The following is a 20,058-nucleotide window of genomic DNA, read 5'->3' as shown; positions in this document are numbered from 1 at the left end:
GCTCACAACCACTCGTAGATCGGCTCACGCTACTCTAGATCTAATTCGTTGCATAGCAATGCGTCTGGTGGCGCACATGCTCATACGACCCACCAGGTTGTGCGCTCATCCTTCAGGCGCTTATAATATATCAGGCACAATTTCAACGTCTCACTCAAAGACATATAGTAGTGTGGGCCATAAAAAGAAGACATTGGGCAATATTAGTCCCACCCGAAGACATATAGTAGTGTGGGCCATGAAAAGAAGGCAGTGGTAATCTGAATTAAGCAATCAGTCGTGATGCTATGCGTGCCATAACATATCTGTCCCATTTAACACCCATGCCTCAGGAGTTCTCCCAACTTAATACACTCAGTGAACTCATCGACCAACGGGTGGCAAACAGAGTTTGCAAACATTCTCTCCAACTTCATCGTTTAACGACATTCGCTCTGTTGTCATACTGCCAGCTCTTAAACAATCATCCCACTGTTTCCCCGTCGGTATATCCGCGTATCTGACTGAACAGTGCATATTGTACATGGATGCATCACATACTCCAGAGCGAGGGGAGTTACTGCTCTGTATATATAGTCCCTCGCATCCGCATCTCAACTCTCGCGTGACATATACCGTGGATATATGTGCACTCCCCGGGCATTGGAACTTCAACCCATTTACAATGCCACTGCTTCCCTTTGGCTCGTTCCCACATTCAATACAGTTCACATTTACACCGACTCCCTCGCGGCTCTTAATTAAACAGCTTAAGGCTTTAGAGGCTGTTCGATGGACATTCCAGATTGCACAATCAAGTCATATGTGCCCTGGGCACAGTAGACATGTCCTGTGTGCATACACTGGATTCGTGGCCATGCTCAGGATCCACATAACATTCAAGTGGATGCTACGACTCATGCACCTTGACACACCATACGACCCGCCAACTTCCCCTCTTCCACCAGATTCGTTCCTGTCTCATGTTTACAATTCCCAAGCTCTGCGCCAGCGAATACGCTACAGTTCCTCAGTGTTCGCACCCTCTACACGCACCCTCTACTCGGCAGGGGAAGGTAACCGTGCGCCAGATTCGGGCAGGGGAGGCTCTGACACCATATCTGTCCGTCATCGGTGGCGTGCAAAAGATCTGCCAGCAACTGACAGGTGCCCTCACTGTGGCGCTGCAGCGGACATTTGTGATTTGCCTCACTTGTTGTGGACATGCCCAGCGACGGCTGCTATTAGAAAACGGCTCCTCTCGGAGGTGGGCCTGCGGTGGAACTGTGAGCGTGACTACGTGAAGTGGACCATGAACAATCATTTCATCTGCAACCTCTGCGGCTACCTCAGCAAAATGGGTCTTTACTCTCTAACTTTTTATCTCCTCCATTCCTTCCCCTTTTCTCAACTTATGCCTCACGGTACACTTCTTGAATAAAAAAAATAATCTACGGCACGAAGTGCAAAGGATTGATATTGCAAAAAGCACAAATTTGCTGTGCGTGTAACGGAACAGGCTGCGGCGTTTTTAGTTCCTCGCGATCAACAATGTGTCGCTGTCACGTTGCGGCAGCTCTGTCTTACCTCCACTATAATGGAGCTGGCAGGCCGCAGTGCTGGCTCAGTGTTTAGGGCACTCGGGTATTGACCCGGAGTACCCGGGTTCGAACCCGACCGTGGCACCCGCGTTTCGATAGAGGCAAAATGCAAAAGGTGCCCGTGTGCTGTGCGATATCAGTGCACGTTAAATATATCCAGGTGGTTGAAATAATTCCAGAAACCTCGACTACCCCAACTCGCAACGCATTGTTCCTTTCTTCTTTCATTCCCACCTTCCTCCCTTCCCTTATGGGGGGGGGAGGGGGTTCGGGTGTCCAGTGAGATGATGTGAGATAGTTACTGCGTCATTTCCTTTCCTCGAAAATCAATTTTTATCCCTTCCCTTACGGCGCGGTTCAGGTGTCCAACGATATATGAGACAGATACTGCGCCATTTCCTTTCCCCCAAAACCAATTATTATTATTATTATTATTATTATTATTATTATTATTATTATTATTATTCGAACCCGACCGCGGCGGCTGCGTTTTTATGGAGGAAAAACGCCAAGGCACCCGTGTGCTGTGCGATGTCAGTGCAGGTTAAAGATCCCCAGGTGGTCGAAATTATTCCGGAGCCCTCCACTACGGCACCTCCTTCATCCTTTCTTCTTTCACTCCCTCCTTTATCCCTTCTCTTACGGCGCGGTTCAGGTGTCCAACGATATGAGACAGATACTGCGCCATTTCCTTTCCCAAAAAAAAACAATTATAATTTTCAGGGCCTGTTGTCAACTGTCCACTTATCTGTTCTCAGAAATAGTCTTTATTCCGCTAGGTGGCTGTTGCCGCTAGGTGGTATGTGGTGCTAGTTGGGTGTAGGTTTTGTCTTGGTGAAAGTAGCGACACTCTCCTCCCTTCGGCTGCTTTCCTCCTCAGTTCTCCTTGAATTACACTCTCCCACCGGAGGGCACATTGCGCACAGCAATCTGAACCTGCCTATGCGCGCACCCCGCCGCTGTGGCTCAGTGGTTAGGGCGCTCGACTACTGATCCGGAGTTCCCGGGCTCGAACCCGACCGCGGCGGCTGCGTTTTTATGGAGGAAAAACGCTAAGGCGCCCGTGTGCTGTGCGATGTCAGTGCACGTTAAAGATCTCCAGGTGGTCGAAATTATTCCGGAGACCTCCACTACGGCACCTCCTTCTTCCTTTCTTCTTTCACTCCCTTCCTTATCCCTTCCCTTACGGCGCGGTTCAGGTGTTCAACGATATATGAGACAGATACTGCGCCATTTCCTTTCCCCAAAAACCAATTATTATTATTATTATTATTATTATTATTATTATTATTATGCGCGAGAGAGAGACAAGACGCCTCGGAAGGGTCAATAGGGGGGCTTGTTGTTCCGGCTCCTGAAAATGTTCATTTAAAAACTGCTGTGCACAAGTATTATAATAACCTTTTAAATGTTACGTTAGGTTGTAGTGGCACATATCCCTCATGACAACAAAGAAGCAAACCAGAAGGTTTGCTCTAAATGGCAAGAAAATTTTCCACTTTAGGCATGTAATGAAGGCAAGATAACCGATGGTCGCTAAGGGTAACTGACTGGATCCCAAGGGAAGGCAAGCGTAGTAGGGTGCGGCAGAAAGTTATGTAGGCTGATGAGATTAAGAGGTTTGCAGGGATAGGGTGGCTGCAGCTGGCACAAGAATGGGTCAGTTGGAAATATAGGAGAGAGGTCTTTGTATATACTGCAGTGGGTGCAATCAGGCTGCTGCTGATGATGATCAGATTGCTGAAAATAGCTTTTAAGTGTAACTAAGGGTATTTTGGTGTGCAAAAGACATCTCATAGAGCTTAGTTTAGTAAAATGTAGACATTAACAACAATGTTATATGCCATTTATGAAGAAGATGAGAGGAAAGGCATGTTTTGTAAAGAGTTCAGGGGGAAAAGAAAAAAAGATGCCCAATGATTAAAATTAACTTCGATGCGCATTAGAGTCATGAATGATAGAAGTTTGTATATAGCTTTGCTTCCACTGATTGCGAGTTCACCTAGATTCAGTGTTCTCAACAGCAGAAAGGCCACTTCCATCAAGAAGAGCTCAGCAGCCAGAAAAGAGATGTGCCCAATGATTAAAATGAGTTTAGATGCACATTAAAGTCATATACGATAAAAGTTTGTAGCTTTAGTAAGGCTGATTGCGAGTTCACCTGGGTTCACTGTTCTCAACCTACCACCTAATCCAGCGCGGACATAAACTTTTCTGAAAATGGTCACACAAACAAAAGCAACTCTGAGAAGACAAAACTAACGTGGTTTCTTAAATTTTGCAAATGCTCTGCAAAGCATGCTGGAGCATCAAGAGATCCATAGTATTTCACACAAAAGAGTCCTTTTCGTCTGGACAAAGTCCGTCTTGCCTATGTTGTGCAGCCATTGTTTTATAAGCAGCTCGTCGCATTTCCCTTGAGGAATGCAAAATAAAGTTAATCCTTTTTCCAGCCTGCTTTAACATTGAAATACGCAGCAGCACCACATCACGCAGTGTGGACGCTTGCCAGCGGACACTGCATGATGCAGGCAAATCGCGACAGCATAAAACTAAAAAACAAGCAAAAAAAGTTTTTGCACCTCATGGTGATGCGGTGACCACGTCAAGGGGCATTATGGCACCCAGAAGCCAACGAGTGCGCAGAAAACCTGCGCATTCTCTTCGAGGAGGTCACCGTAAGAGAGCGAGGAGGAAGCCGCTGGGCGAGGGAAATTCAAGGGAGGGGGGCAAAGATCTCACATTTTTGCTACTTTCTTTAGATGCACTGCACCAACAACAGCTTGGAAACAACCAAGCCCTATACCATGACCAGTTGGAATATTGTGCTCTTCCTACGTTGAGCGGAAATTCACACAATGGATATGATGTCGCTTTAAAGAAAAATAAGCATTTATTGCTCTCAACTACTGTCCAGGGAGACACAGTATTAGGTTATATGTAGTGTTTGGGAATAAGCTTACAAATCTTCCGTACAAAAATTGTGTGTCCTGGTCGATGAAGTTGTGTGATACAAGTTTCCTAAATATTATCTTGAATCATTATGGCAATTGCATCCCTCGCCTATAAATCTCATATTTTGCTTTCCTGCTACATTTTTGAAGCCATGTGGTCTTCTACAGCAGTCACCATTTCATTGACATTTTACCTTTCTTTTTGGCATGTCGTCCATGAATTTTGCATGACTATTTTTGGAAATATAAAGGGAAGAATGGCGCAGCATCAAGTAATGAGGACAACAGGAGAGTACACACATGCACAAGTGCCAAATTTCAAGTTTATTGTTTGGCTGCCACTATGCTGAATTTATACAAGGCAACAGGCTTCCACACATGCACACACGCTCAAGCGGGTGTGTCCTCTCCAGCTGTCCTCGTTACTTCATGCTGCGCCATTCTTACCTTTAGCATGTCTGACCAACTTGCCCAATCCTATGCAGTTCTTTATTTATTTTCTACAATATTCTAACATCCCTGACTGGTTATTGAACAAGTATGCAAATTTGTGCTTAGTAGTGTAAAGCCTGCATTTACTGCTCGATAGTAAATGTGAATGTACAGCTGGAGTACCATTCTACCAAATAACATCCTTTCTGTGCAATTGTTTCTACTTTCTACAATATTACTATTTTTAAACCATCAAGAACATGTGGATGCCAAACTAAATTAGCAACACCACCTAAATTACGCTGCCACCACATGGAGGTGTATGATTCTAACCTTCTGCATGCAATATGTACGGGATATTTCACCGGAATTCTCCGGTAGTTTAGTGCTTGTTCCTTGCATGTCACATGAGGTTGTGGTAGAAAGACTCACTTTCCTCAAAAAAAGAAAGTAAACAGGATTTCGAATCAACACGGCTAATTTGTAAGCAGATGAAAGAAAAGAATAAAAACAAGGGTCCCATAGTTTTAAATATCTGTTGGAATAACAGTATTAATATATATATATATATATATATATATATATATATATATATATATATATATATATATATATATATATATATATATATATATATATATATATATATATATATATATAAGGGTAATTAAAACAGGTTTAGAAGTGCTGTTCACACAGTGTAGCCATCCCAAAAAGTGAAGAACCAACCTGCCGAATCTATATTTGTTTCAACAAATTGAAATATTCCTTGCCAAGTCGATGACGACGAACGTGCAGACGTGCGCACACGAATTATCCGAAGTGTTCTGGATCCATAAAGAGGAAATGGTTGCACTCATATCGCATCAATAAGCGTAGCAGTGGTTGATTTTTTTCTTTTAGTTCTTTGACCCGTCACTCTTTGCAACATGTGCGCTCCATCTAAGCATGGCTGAAATTTGTTTTTAGTTCATCTCTGTTCTCTAGTGCCATATCTTTCAACCCATAAATTTAAGAACATTATAGAGTGACCAGTTGTTAGTTGGCGTATGCCTGTGTCATGTCCAGAGTGTGCTTGTGCTGCCATCATGAGTAAAGGCAGTCGCTTCGCTGCAGTGCTCACAGTTCTATGAACGCTCACCCGTGTGGGTACAAAGGTGGCGCATCAGGGCGCTCTTCAGAGCAAAGCTGCCGACAGCTTCAGCTTTCTGTGGGCACTATAACCGTGTACTTTGCAGAGATGAAAAAAATTTTATTGACCCGATTACAAATCCTCGAAACTGTTACAGCACACAATTACAACTGATAAAACACTCCCAAGCAGGAAGTAACCCAATTTAGCACAGATTTGAGTCTGCAGTGGCATACCGTCTAGACAGGGTTTTCAACTGAAAACAAAGACGTCAACCTGTAGAATGCATCTTCGCTGCGAATAAAGACCCCGTGATGGGAGCGGAAACGTCAAGTAAGACCTTTTTCTGGTTGGCACCTCTGTTTTCAAAAGTATTAATGCTCACAACACAACTAAATCTAAGGATGAAGTAGAAGTTTCTCGAAGCTCACTGGTTTTTAACAAATGCAACTCCATGAGCTGTTTATCAATTGGAATAATTTTTTATGTCAATGGCACCTTTTGAGATATGCAGTCCCCAAAGCACGTCCACTTGAGTTTCCGTAAGCACAGCATAAATACAGTGGCTTGCTATAGAAATCCTTAAATACCCCGAAACCGCCGCTGTAAAATGGAATGAGAACAACTGCTGTCGAGATAGTGAGGTGAGTGTTTGCCTTTTGCCTCCAAATCTATAAAGCATGTTTGTCAAGACTGACAATGCAATTTGTAATAAAAGTATGCAACATGCAATGATAGCAGACTATTCGAAAACAGATAATGCACAAGAATGTAGTGAAGTAAAGCCTTCATTATAAAAATTTAAACCAAGAGAAAACTATAAAAGCCTGCAAACAAAAGCAAACAATGTTTATCATCAGGCAGCTAAGTTTTGTTTCTCTGCTCTTGAGTGCCAATAATACATCCACAACATAAGCATGGAAAGAATAATGAAACAGCATGCTTCTCTAGTGGCATTAAACTCGCAAAAGAACGCAGAACTCCTCTGACGTACGTAAGTCAATTTGCTAGCTAGTGGCAAACACTGCAACCACAATTCACATACATCATTTAATGCGCTGAAACTAATAAAATGACGACATGATCATATCTGTACATGCCACGATTTCAGTCTCATTCATGACAGTACCAGCTTAGTATGTTCAGGTTTTTAAGGAGGAGTGAAAGCAACCGAAGGGTTGCTCTGTGCAGATGTACATTGAAGATTCGTAAATTTTGCAATTTTTTTCTCAACAAGGCAAATTAAAAAGAGACAAGTTAGGTAGCAATGGTTTTAACACCTAATGTTGGGAAAGCGTACCAAAATTTTGAGGAACTGTGGTTTTTGAAGCGTATTTGTTGTTCTCATGGTGTTTTAAACTGTGTTTCTCTTTAAACTTCATTGTGCAGAACTGACACTCTGATTGCAGAGTGTCTCTGATTGCAGAGGGGGGACTGGTGCAGCTGCTGACTCATGTTCTCCCCACACAGAACTCCGAGCTTGGGATCAGCTGTGACCAGGCCTGCACCAAGAAAGGCAGGGTGTTTTCAGAGAAATATGAGGCCCTCTTCCCCTCTTCAGCATTTGTGGCAGAAGGCCAGAGCATCAAGCTTTACGACAGTGAACGACGACAGAGTCAGCGCACCTCAGCTGCCGTAATGTGAAAACTGTGAGGCCACATATATGCCCGTACAGATGCCTCGAGCAATGTGCTGGTGAGGGCTTTTAATAAAGGACATGTTTCAATCAATCAAGCATTTCTCAAAGCTTATCTGGCTTTCCACTGCGCAGTACACCGCGAATACTATACGCTGCCGTATCAATGCTAGAACTCGCTGAACACATTCAGCACATGCATATATGCCCATGTTTTAACAGCGGGAATCTGCTTGGCACACGAAATTAACAGCAGAAATATTTTGTGCACATCTATGCGATCGTAATATGAAGCGAAAACTTGTTCTTCCAAGGTGGTCAGATGTTTGAACTTTGATCACACATACGTATGCTAAACAAATAGATGAACAGCGAGAACTACCACAAAAGGTGCCACTGCTGGCGACACAGCTGGTATGCACCATGGTCTAGTTGAAGCAAGCGCCTGAGTTGCGTGAATCTTCTCATAAAGAATTGCGGTCCTTCTAGTCAATATAAAAATGGCCACAACCACTTCCCACTGCCATACCAATTGTCTGATGTCTGCTAGTTGCCCGAGCACTGCCAGCAAAGAATAATCCTGGCAAGTCCGGCTGCCCGGTGGCAGCCTGAAACCGCTCATCCAGCCAGTAGGTACACTTTAGAGTCACTAAAGACTCTAGGTACACTGCCACAATAAAAAAAAAGTAACATGTTCTGGGCAGCCACTCGAAGTGCGTGGGGCAGCCCGAGGAAATCGAGCACCTGGCTCCGCGTTCTTGCAACCCAAAGTCAGCCAGCAGGCAGCCACAGGCGAATAATCGAAGAGGCCCAATGTGGTAATGCCCACAGCAGGAGGCGGTGCTGATACTCTCTTACAGCTTGGTCGATGGAAAGGAGAATCCTCGAACACTGTCGGGTCGATGTCACCAATCCGGCCCAGTCGATGCCTCTGTGGGAGAGGAATGCCACGCAACAGGTGAAAACAGGTGAACAAACCCAACAGGTGAAAAAACGTCCTTGTACTCCCCCCTGTTGTCCAATACATGGGACCTCTGTCGAGGTCGCAACAGTCCTTCAATTACCATCCCAGCACGACCTTTCAACAGCATTGCTCTGTTCGGATACCCGAGGCCAGACTGGCCACTTGATGCTGCCTCTGTCGCCGCCGCTGCCGTGGTCACCCCGGTCGAGGGAGTTCGCGCCTTAATCCGCTTAAGCTGGAGTGCATCCGGATCATAACAGTGCCCTATAGGAATACATGCCAAAAAAAATTTTCTAACCAGTTTCATGATTTCACAGTGCACTGAACATGCCGTCCCTTCGTAAAGAAAAGCCAAGCTAGTGCACCTTAAAACAGATTGTGAAAGTCTGAAATGCCATTTCAAAGGCGATGTATATTTAAAGCACCATGATTCGGGGGAGCGCGTGTCACCTTCGGCTGGGAGCGCTGGGGGGAGTGCGACACACGCGTAACAAAACTTCAGAACAATTTCTTCCGTTTCGCAGTCTACTCGTGGTGGCAGCCATTCGTTTACAGTTGGCAAGTACTTTGAAGACAACTGACAAGTGTGCAATGTCATTCCAAAGGCAAATATAGCAAGCGCTATATTTTCTCACTGATGCAGTGGTTCAAACTGGACAACCTAGGTAGCTCTACATGAAAAGTTCTCAAACGGCATGATAAACAAAAGAAAGAAAACCGGGTACCGTAGCAGACGATGGTGTGGACGAAACCTTTGACCGCCTCCACTGCCCGCTACAGTGTTTGTAAAGGCAGCGGGGTTTTGGGGGTCAATGGACTTACAGGCTTCTTTCGATGTGGAAACTTGAATAAAGGCATTAATTTTTTTGATTTTCAGCAACGTTGCAAAATTGCCACCACATTCAAGAGAAGTCTATCGTTATTATGCAATTTTAAGTCGACCTATTTTTAAAAATTTCAAAATCCAAGGTTGGGGCATCGACTTAGAATCGAAAAGAAAGCATGACACCATAAAAAAAGGCGAAATAAACAATGTATCTCACATGCTACAGCATGGTTGCATTTTTGCTGCACGGCTTCGTTGCATTGCTCTTGGTGCTGGCCTTGAGCAGCTGCTATGTCAACGCGCAGAACCGGCATCCCCGCACCGCGCGCGGCAGCCTAAGACGGCTGTCGGTAAGCAGGAAACTGGCATCCCCCCCTTCCCCTCCACTTCCCACGTGTGGTTGCAGATCGCGGCTGCTGATGAGCGGCGGCGTCCCAATAACTCATTTGCGTTCTACTCTTAAAAGGCATCTTTTTACTTTTAACTGCGCACTCAGTGCTTAAGGGACCGTCGATAGTTGATGGAAGGGCCACTGTTCCAATCGCGGCGGCACCGCTACTCGGAATGGCAGCGGCGCTTGGGAGAGTCGGTAGCCTACGGAAAATCTGCCGCCGCTCATGCATAGTTTCTCTTTGATTCTTACACATTTGGTTACTAATTGTCGCGTTTTACAAGTTTTTAATGTAGTGCTTCTTCAGTCGTCATTTGTGCTCTGGGTCCGGTAAGCGACCGGTGCTTTGTTCTCGGATACATTCAAGATTGCTGTCATTCTTTATGCCGAAGAAACGAACAATTGCACCGGGGCACAAGCTCGACGTTTGCAACGGGCGATATAGGCGTGGCAGCTGCAGCGAGGCAAAATTTTCTGCTGTTCCATGTATTGTCATGATGTGGCTGTTTGCGAAGTGCAAGATTTCTCTAAACAATGATAACGACAGCAGCGCTAGTTAGACGATGGCCCAAGTGTGGAGGAGCAGTCTGGTGACTATGCTCCATTTCATACATCAGGTGCAATGCTGTCAAAGCTAGCGCACTTGTTTGCGCTCCCTGCATCCACAACCAAAAAGTAGTGTATTCCTTGTGGTGAGCGAAACATGGTGAATCCTTTGTATGCATGCTTACTACATGACACATTTGTCATGAACTTGATCAAATAGACTTACTGCTGACGTCACGCTGTACCTTTCGCGTGCCTTAGGCCACTCGGGCACAAAACAAGCGCAAAGTAACACGCCTCCCTTTATTTTCCTGTCCGGACTACTACCGTACCTTCCACAGCATTGCACCTGATGTATGAAACGGAGTATAATACATTTTAATTTAGGAATGTTGCCACGGGCATGCCTGCACATGGTAGCAGATAGCGGCTGGCGATAAGTGCTGGCCGCAGGACAATGTTATCACGTTCTATTATCAAAGGCCAAGCTTAATCAACCTCCAAGTTTTTATTTTTCTGAAATGTGATATGAGGGTGAACTTACAACCATGTAAATATGGTACTTGACAAGTGATAATGCACAAGACTGGTGTGGTGGAGTTTTCTTTCTTTTTTCTAATATTTAAACAAAAAGAACACACTCAAAACCTACGAGTAAAAGCAAGAAACATATATCATTTGGAGGTTGGGCTTTGTCTTCAGCAAGCATTATGTACTCATGGTAGTATAAAACACGAAAAAAAACACAACACACTGAAAAACACGTTTCTTTCCCCTGCTTATGTTTTTGCTGGTGGAAGGCCAAGAAATAATGTCAGTAACGCACAAAGTAAGAGCTCACTAATTAAACCCTCATTAATTTGTAACTCCGAATACTTTGAATTGCTGGCATGGTCCGAACCAATCCCAATGCAAGTCTGTGGCATCAGATGTTCACTGATTCGGACACTATGAATCTGGAATTGGTTAGTTCGAATGGGCCCCTGAAAGAAGGCTGCATCTACGAATGACCGGCATGGCAAACAGTTGACACAAAAGCCCTAATTAAACCTGGCTGCATCCGGTGGAGTTGCCCGCACACCTCTCTCAGGGAGGCCCGTCAGGGGGGCCCTCCCATTTTGAAGACATTGTGCTTTGATGCCCCCAACAAAGCATGCGCAAAAAGGGGTTGATGGAAGCGTTAAAAATAATCATTGTTACACTGTTTTCATCTCAAAAGCTGGCGACTATTGCCCAATCTTTTACCAAGTAAACTTGCCGTGATACAAGCGGTGCGCGTCAGTCTTTTTCGAGGCGGTTCAATAATTCAAACATTTATACTGGTCCCTTGAAGTATGAGTTAGCGAGCTGCAACTAAATTATACACCCAAATCTTTTTGCAATGTACCATGTTCCAATGAAAGATTTCACTTTCATATACCATGCCAGTCCCAGCCAATTACAGAAACAGCTCAATAACATCACACTTCTTAGGGATAAGAAAAAGGAAGTGAAAAATTGCCTAGTGCCTGTTTACTTTGAGGCCATGCAAATTTGCATACTTTTAGCCAATCAGGCTATTATATTGTTAGCTAGCAATGCCTCTCATATCCAATTTCAGTAAAAGGCAACAAACCTTTACAGAAGTGTGGTTTTTCCAGAGTGTGTATTGAGTTCATGGTGTTCTAAAAGGTGCTCTTCTTTGATCGCCTTTGTATAGAACTGGCATTGATATGGTTCTTCTTTCTTGCGGGCTCGCACATGCCTTGCAAGGGCTGCATTCCGTGCAAAAGCCATGGGGCAATGCTGGCACTTGTACGGACGCTCACCAGTGTGGCGGTGAAGGTGTGCCACCAGGATTTGCTTTTGAGGAAAGCTGCTCCTGCAATGGTTACACTTGTGTTGACGCTCACCAGTGTGGGTATGAATGTGCCTCATGAAGTCATATTTTCGTGCCAAGCTCTTTCCACAGTAGTCACACTGGAAGTGATGGTCACCCGTTTGGGTGAGAAGGTGCGGCTCTATGAGGCTTCCAACTGCAGTGGGGGACTGGTGCAGCTGCCTGCTCATGTTTTCCCCAGGAAGCACTGTGACCTTGGGATCAGCTGTAACCACGTGTGCATCAAGAAAGGCAGGGTACTTTCAGTGAAATGCATCACCACACATATTGCAGCTCATTTTTTGTTGTGCGCAGCAACCTGTAAATACACAAGGCAATCTCACACAGTAATTAGGCTAATAAATTTCACTGACCATGGTTTTCTGGTTTTCATCCAGCATAAGAATACATGAAGAGGGCGCACGCATGAATTTAAAAATTCCCGGTAAAAATTTATATATTAATAAGTCTTTGTTTGTGTTACACAACCCAATGTTAATTTGTCATGGTATTAACACCATCATAGGGAACAGGGAAAATGATCTTCCTTGTGAGCTAAAAATCAATGCGGTGAATTATGCCGGAGACTCATTTGCTAACATACTCAGCAAACACTTTTTGGCTGCCAGAGCATACCAATCCTCTATTAGCTGTCACTTAACCTGAACTGTAGAGCCGTGCTTGCCCTCCTGCAATACTGATTCGATATCTTCGTCCCCTATTTAAGCATATGCCGTTTCTATAGCTATCGCATTTTGAAATACGTGCTCACCTGGAGATGATGAAGTTGCTGTTTTTTCTATCAAATGTGCTGTTAATATTATCACTGCACTCACTCATAATTGTAATAGAATGCTATTCTTTGATGTATTCCCCAGAAAATTAAAAGTTTTGAGTGTTGGCGTGCAACATTTAAGTTTTTTAATGGAGGCAACAAAAATGACCCATACAATTATCGTCCCATTGCGGTATTGCCTCCGTTTTCAAAATTAGCTGAACCAGTACTTTTCAGGCCAAATAATAAATTATTACAAGCTGAACTTCTAATGCCTCCAACAGTATGCCATTCAGGCTGGTAAATCAACCCAATCAGCACTGGTTGATATTAAAAATGCTAAAATTAATAATTTTGAAGTCTTTTTTTCTTTTAGAATTTTTCTTTGATTTGTGTAAAGCCTTTGAATCTGTGAAGAATTCAACACTACTTCAGAAATTCGAAACTTATGGGATCTGCAGAGTTGCAAATTCCCTTTTGGAGAATTGGACACCTGATCCAGTATACTCATAATGACGGTGTAAAATCCAGTTTTGGTAAAGCAAATTTCAGTGTCCCTCAGGGTTCAATTTTGGGGCCCCTTTTATATCTTTTATACATCATTAACATTGTCAACCTTCCATTAACTCCTAATATTATGTCGTATGTCGGCAATACTAATGCCTTTTTTCTGGCTCCAGTCTTCAAGTATTTGAACAGCAATCTAATATCTGGCTTAACGAGTTAGCAGTTTGGCTCTCTGTCAACCGATTTCAATAAAACTTCAAGAAAACAAATTTATGCTCTTCCATACAGAAAAAAACCATTAGATCATCAAATCAAATTTGCTTTTAATGACTTGAACATCGAGCAAGTGCATACTTGCCAGTTTCTAGGTGTGTATTTATACAGTGATATGGGGTGGACATATCATGTAAACTGCTCAAGACTAAAAATGGCCAAGTCTGTTTGTGTTATCTATCATATAAGGTATCTGCTCCCACTACAGGTTAAAAAACAATTTGCACTTGTTCATTCCCTTGTGTACTGCAACCTGGTGTGGGAAACCTGCGACAAAACCAGTTCGTATAAATTGTTTACACTTCAGAAAAGGGCTCTACGTTCATTATTTTCAAGCTTTCAGGTAAAAGCAAATCTTTTCAAAACATTTCATGTTCACAGTTTCTTTTATTTCGGCAATTTGAGTTTGGCTGTCCACATTTTTTTAATGTTAAGCATCATTTGTTTTTTCCAGAATGCTTTTATTTCAAGAAACATTATGTATGGTTTACGAGCAGTTGCGCCGTCCACTGCAAGACGTAGAACAAACTATGGAAAACAAATTATAGATAAACAAATTGTAAACTTATGTACTATCGGTCTCTTGTAGAAATTGCTGCAGAAAATCGTAGTGTATCCATGTTTAAGAAAAAACTGGCTTCTTTTTCCTCCTGTATAAATTACAACTAACTCTGTATACTTAGTTTTTGTGCATTGTTTACTTTTCTACCCGAATGTGCATATCATGAAAGTGTTTTCGTTTACTGCTAATTGTTGTTCAGCATGTTTTGCATTGTTCACTGTTTCAATTCCGATAAATTTTGTTTATTGTTGTGAAAGTGTTTTTTGTTGTCATGAGGACACCGTTGTTCCAGCTGTATCATTCGGGATGTAGGCCTCGTCAGGAGGCATGCTTCGTCTTCCTCCTGTAGCCTATACTCGAGAGCATATTGTATTGGTAAATACAAGGGGGGTGGTACTGCGCACAAAGAGACAAGGACAAGAAGATAACACAACAGGCGTAGACTCGCGACTAACTTTATTGACAACACGACACTCTTTTAATAGTTTCAAACTGTCACATCACACACATGTGGAAACCAAAAACTTGTCTTCATTCTGATACAGTTTGATAGAAGGGTCACTTACCCAATCTTTATCCTTCTGTTTGATACAAAACGCCTCCGCTAACTCACGCGCCATCTGGTTATGGCTCCTCCTCAAAACTTTTGTATCTGTCAGCAAAGGCAGGCAAGGGTTATTGCACGTAGCATCCGGGCATGCGCCACAATGCAGGGGTAAATTCGACCCTGTCCCTGATTTCATGGAACGCTGGTGTTCCCTTAAGCGCTCATTCAGACATTATATGGCCAAATAAAATACTATTAATTACTACTACTACTACTACTAGTACACTGGACTATGCTGAACACATAGTCAAATCAAAGGATACACTGTTTTACAGGATACGAGCATCAACCAGGGAGTCGTTAAGATTAAGCTCACAATTTGCAGTCCTCGTCTTTTCTACATTACTTAGGATACTTGCAAAATGAAAGAGAGCAAGGAGTCCAAATCAAAATAAAATTCCAAGGCCCCAATCAGCCATGTTTATATGCCTCGTGCATTTGACAATATTACCATAGATGCTTCGAGGTCACGTAGAAGGGAAAATGGGAAAATAAATACTCCAAAGGAAAGCTATCAAGGATTTGTTCTGGCCTGTCTCCAGCTATTAAACACCTAATCGTTAATCATTGCATGAATCCATTAGAGCCTGCAGAGTGCAGTGGTCTCTTTGCCAAACAGCGATGTTAATATGCAATGCTCTTTCTTACAACTTTTCGGCGCGACCAGCTGGCTAATAGCACCGCCGGATACATCGCCTTCATCGGGCCTTGGAACAGACAGCAGTGCTTTCAATGACAGTTACAATTACTCGGCGAATGTGTACCACGCTTTTAATGGCCACCATGCAAAAGCAAACAGCGTGACAGTCTGAGCATTGCACTAGCTGTGCGATGAAAGGCAGAAGGGACCGCATAAACAAAGTAAATGGTGCATCAATAGTCACGACCACTAAACCTACGAAAAGCTCACTCACGACTGTGTCAGCAAGACTATCACAAAAAACACAAAGAGGCATTCAATTTTTAGCAGCTAGGCGTCAGTGCAATCAGTGCCTTAGCAACTGTTGTGTTTACTTGTCCCCTGGTGCACGCAATATGAATTATCCACTTTGAATGGAAGTACTTCCATCTGCAACGCGTTCAACTACATTAACTCTGGTTACCCAGATAGCTTTGACCGCGGCAAAATGATTGGCATCTGCGGCTAGACCCATAAAATGTTTCAGGGGGTGCACACATCCAAGGCAGGTTTTGAGATCATTCCTTTCAACTTTTACACCACCCGAATACAGCTCTGGGGTAGCCTCACCTGATTTGACAGTGTGGTTAGGCCCCACTAACCCTAGTTGGGCTGCTGACTCAGATACTTGGGGTAGTGATCACAACCATATTTTTATCTCGCTCACTCCTTCGCATCTACAGAAAATATGCCGCAGCGTACGCATAGCATCATGGGACTCTGTACGCGCAGACAATCTTATTTACACTCAAATTGCCTTCAGCACAAACCCGGACATACACCCTCAATCTGTGCGCTCTTCGTCGCCAGTCGAATCATTATGCTTCGTCGCCAGGCGAATCATTATGCTTCTCAACCCGAGAACGCTTCGGCTCTTCACCAGGCTACCGCACGTGCACGGCGCTATGCAAAGCGGCTAGGCAGCTGGCAACGCTGGGCTGCATGGTGTGCATGGTGTAAGTTTTTCTCCATACTATACGACTGCATCTATAGTCTTATCGGCCACAGAGCTCTCCGACCCTCTGATGGGATTACTTCCAACCTAGCCACGGCAGCTACTAGCTGCTGGCCTCCTCTGATTGAACGCCTAAAAACTAGCAACCACCACTCCTGGGCACGACGCCATACCTATCTCCTTATTCCATAACTTGGGATGGACTGCTTGGATAGCCCTACTTGATACTTTCAGCGAACTGTGGCAATCTGCCGTCATGCCGGTAGAGCATTCTATTGTGATTCCAATACCCACGTCAGGTCAGCTTCCAGTATCTCTCTTGGCCCTTCGTCCAATTTCCGTCACGCCTACCATCTGCAAGCTTATGAGCACATTCTCGCCGTACGCTTGTTGTGGTGGCTGGAATCCCTTGATTGTTACCTGGAATCCCAGATCAATTTCTTCCCACAAATTGGAACGGACAACGGTCTTGCCACTTTGGCTCCTGACGTGCTTCACCACTCTCCGCAGAGTCACCTTGTTCGAGCCCGCTACAGATGTACGTAACAAACGCATATAATAACATCTTTCACTCTGCCATTCTTGCCTCCCTTCAAACTCTTCGCCCCCCTCAACGGTTTATCCTCTCCATTTATGCCTTTTTAGCAAAACGAACCTTTAGTGTGCGTGTCCACGGAAAGAAAGCCTTTTGGTAATTTATTCACTTCCATTAGAGGAGTACTGCCTCAGGGCTGTGTTCTCTCCCCTGCATTACTTAACATCGATTTTGTTCCTCTTGTTCAAGCCCTAGAGACCATCGCTTCAATCCGTGTGCTTGCATATGCTGATGATACAACCTTGGAGTGCTGTCATCCAGATGAGTCTATCGATCCCAATGGGCACTGAAACTCAACTGCACGTTTGCAGGACATCTCTAACATCCCCAGGACGCCCAAGGGAGTTTCAGTGCCCGTTGGGATCAGTCGGTCCTCCCGCACGTGCTGGATGTATTGACATATTGGCTCCCACGTCTGGGTCTAACCCTTTCGCCAACTAAATCACGTTTCATTATCATTGGAAATAAAGCCAGCTTACGAAAAGCTCGCCCTTTAAATTTTATGGCAGATAGCTCTCCAATTCGTCAAGCAGAAACTGTTCATATGATAGGCATTCTCCATTTAAATCTTGTGCACTCTATCCTTCAGCCACGGATAATATATTAGGCACAATTTCAACGTTTCACCCGCATAAAGTAGGACTCCCTTGAAGCTATCAATCATGAGGCTATGCACACCATAACATATCTGCCCCGTTTAACACCCATACCCATGCTTCAAGAATTCACCCAACTTAATCCATTCAGTGAACTCATCGACCAACGGGTGGTAAACAGAGCTCGCAAACAGTCTCTCCAACTTCGTTTAAAGGCATTTGTTCCGTGGCCATACTGTGACCTCACATACAATCGCCGCACTGTTTCCCCATGGGTATCAGCCTGAATGGTGCATATCGTACATGGATGCATCACATACAGCAGAAAGGGGAGTCAGTGCTCTGTGTTATCCCTCCAATCCATATCTCAACTCTCGCGCGACATATATACTACCGATAGTGCACTCCCCAAACGGTCTAAAACTCACTTGCAACAATAAAGTTTTTCTGTCTGTCTGGCCCAGACATTGGAACTGCAGGCCATTTACAGTGCCATTGCTTCTCTTTCGCATGTTCTCACATTCAATACAGTTCATATTTACAGACTCCCTTGCCGCCCTTAAACAGCTTAATGTTTTTCAATGTACATTCCAGTTACACAATCAATTAATGCGCTCTGCACAAAGTACCTATGTCCTGTGCGCATACTCTTGATTCACGGCGATGCTCAGGATCCATATAACATTCTATAACTCACCTTGACACATTAAGACGACCGCACACCTTGCCCTCTTCCCCCAGATCCGTTCCTGTCCCATGTTGCCGATTCCCAAGTTCTCTGCCAACGAACACGCGCTCTCATTCCTTCATGTTCGCACCCTCTCCCCCTAGTCTTACTCGGCAGGCGGAGGTATCTGTGCACCAAATTCCGACAGGGGCGGCTTTGACATCGTCTGTCTGTCATTGGTGGCGTGCAAAAGATCTGCCAGCAACTGACAGGTGCCCCGACTGTGGTGCTGCACTGAACATTTGTGATGTGCGGCACTTGTGGACATGCCCAGTGACGGCTGCTATTAGAAAACGGCTCCTCTGGGAGGAGGGCCTGCAGCAGAACTGTGAACGTGACTATATGAAGTGGACCATGAAATTTCTTTTATCGTCATCATCAGCAACCTCTCTGGCTAACTCAGCAAAACGGGTCTTCACTCGTTTTATGTTTATATCTCCTGCATTCCTTCCCCTTTTCTCAACTCATGCATCATGGCGCGCTCCTCGAATAAAAACAAAAAACCACGGCAAAGTGCAAAGGATTCATACTGCTAAAAGCATAAATTGCTATGGGTACGTGCTGCGGCGTTCTTAGTTCCTCACGGTCAACCACATGTCGCTGTCATGTTGCAGTAGGTCTCTCTTACCTCTTCCTGCTGCACTAAACAGGAACTGGCAGGCCGCTGTGCTGGCTCAGTGGTTAGGGCACTCGGCTACTGACCCAGAGTACCAGGGTTCGAACCCGACCGCGGCAGCTGTGTTTCGATGGTGGAAAAACGCAAAAGGCACCTGTCTGCTGTGCCACGACAGTGCACGCTAAATATCCCCAGGTGTTCGAAATTATTCAGGCATTTTTTGCGGCACCTCTTTCTCCTTTCATTCCCACTTTCTTTCCTTTTCTTATGGTGGGGGTTCCAGGATGTCCACCAAGATAAGTTAGCAAGTTACTGCGTCATTTCCTTTCCTCAAAAACCATTACTGCCTCATTTCCTTTCCTCAAAAACCAATTTTCCAATTTTCAGGACCCATTGGTAACGCTGCACTTATCTGTTCTCAGAAATAGTCTTTATTTCACAAGGTGACATAGTTGGGTTTGTTCTTTCTATCTTTGTGAAAGTAGCAACACTCTCCTCCCTTCGGCTGCTTTCCTCCTCGAATTACACTCTCCCACCAGCGGGCACGCTGCGCACGCAATCTGAACCCGTCTACGCACACGAGACCAGACGCCACCGGAGGGTCACTGGAAGGGCTTGCTGTTCCGGCTTTTGAAAGCATTCATTTAAAAACTGCTGTGCACAAGTATTATAATCGCCTTGTAAATGTTACGTTAGGTTGTAGTGGCACGTATCCCTCATGACAATAAAGAAGTGAACCAGAAGGCATGCTCTAAATGGCAAGAAAAATTTTGCACTTCAGCGTCATTCTCAGGTACACTGAGGCGTCGGGAACGGAGAGTAAAACTGAGCAGGAAATTAAGCTGCC

Source organism: Amblyomma americanum, chromosome 11 (assembly GCF_052857255.1).
Source record: "Amblyomma americanum isolate KBUSLIRL-KWMA chromosome 11, ASM5285725v1, whole genome shotgun sequence".
NCBI lineage: Eukaryota > Metazoa > Arthropoda > Arachnida > Ixodida > Ixodidae > Amblyomma > Amblyomma americanum.
Note: the sequence above shows the minus strand (reverse complement) of the source record.